Source organism: Acanthisitta chloris, unplaced genomic scaffold (genome assembly GCF_000695815.1).
Source record: "Acanthisitta chloris isolate BGI_N310 unplaced genomic scaffold, ASM69581v1 scaffold19418, whole genome shotgun sequence".
NCBI lineage: Eukaryota > Metazoa > Chordata > Aves > Passeriformes > Acanthisittidae > Acanthisitta > Acanthisitta chloris.
The window spans coordinates 17,797-19,559 of NW_008685580.1; positions in this window are offsets into that span (position 1 = coordinate 17,797).

Genomic DNA, 1,763 nt, shown 5'->3' on the forward strand with positions numbered 1-1,763 from the left:
TGCCACCGTCTGCCGCGGCCTGGCAGAGCTGGGCTGCAGCCCTGCTGTTCACACGGGGCGGCTTCCCACATCCCAGCTCTTCCTCCGGCTCGCTGCAAACCTCCGAAATACTCTCCCTTCTAAGACGCACCTTTTCAGTATTCACAGAGAAGAGTACAGTCACATATTCCTCTCAAAGCCACAAGGACTTGACTAGAGCTAAAATGTCATTTATGTACATATCACAAGCGTTTTTCTAGGCACAGATGTCTTTCTGGTGCCAATATGCTGTTTATGTACTTATCTGTCACAAGCACATGTCTACATACATATGCCCTGCTGGCAGAGGCACAGAGCATTTTGAAACTCTTATTAGACTGCTAATGAATAATACGCATACAAAGGAGAAAACAGAAGGTGGGTCTATCAGGAACAGCCTCTTTCTTAACTACCTTTTAATTGTGGGAGAAGAAGAAAAGAGATGAATTTTGATATGTTGGCATCTGTGAGGGCCTGCTTAGCAGTATCCAACGCCATCATTTTAAGAGTGGATTTTTCACAGGTTTGGGTATTTTGGGGGGAGGGAGATAATTTTTTTTTCCTCTTTAAAAAAAAAAACCCACAAAATTTTGACACTGAGAGTATTGCAAATCCTGGTGCCAATGATGTACGATAGTGTGATTGTCACCATGGAATGCTGAAAAGCCCGAGCAGCTGTTTGGCATATTGACAGTGTGAATTCGGAGCGTTTTAAATGCAAATGACAGTATTCAATTGATCGCAGGAAAACAATGGGTCATAGCCTTACCTTTCCTTGGCTATGCTCTGAATAATCAGGCTGCAAATCCATGCACAATAGGGATATTGTACACGTTCTGGGGATTTTGTTCCCCTCGTACATGGGGGTCGATATGAAGCCTCTTTTGGGCAAAACTGAAATAGAGGTGCTGCTGCACCATTCCAGGCACCTCGCTGGGGTGAGGTGGGGAAAAGGGCATAATTTGCTCCAAATCCACTACGTCCTGAGTGTCAGCCTGTTTTTCTTCACTTCTATCCTTTTCTGCTTGCTCTTTAATCATTCCCAAGGGTGGCTGGCTTTCTGCCTGACTTGTCTCCATTATACCCTGCTGCAATCAATATGGCAAGCAGAAATCAGCAGGAGAAGGCATGTTCTGCTCCCAGTGAGAGCCGGTGGGAGGGAAGGAGCTCAGGCCAGCCAGCTGCAACCCCAGCCGGGCAGGCAAGCCAAAATCCAGCCAAAAAAAGCTGCTGCCAGACGGCTGGGTCCTGTTTCCTTCGTGGTGCCCCCTGCCCGGCGCTGAGCAGCAGGTAAAGGTCTTCCTCCTTCTCCCAGCCCAGGGAGGGCAGGCAGGAAAACCTGAACCTGGTAAAATTTACACTGAAACCAGCTATTTTTGCAGTGGTTGAAGGAAAAAAAAGGTCCTTCCAAAGCAGAAAAATCCAGGAGTTAGGAAGCCAAATTTTCACCCTGCACAGACCCATTACGTATGGATGCCGCTGAGTGCTTGATGGTTCAGATGGATTCACACTGGTTCAGGTCTCCAAGGTTTGCCATGCTAAACTAAGGGCAGCCACTGTCACTCCTGAATATCTCTAGCCATAGAGCTTTTGTTTTAAGGCCCACATTTCTTTTAAAACAAGTTCAAAATACATGCAGGAGTGCCATGAATGAGGACATCACCCAGCCAGCGCTGTCTACTCATGGATTCACCTTACCTCATACGTGTATGACACCTCTCTCCAAGAATTTTAACTTGGTGAAT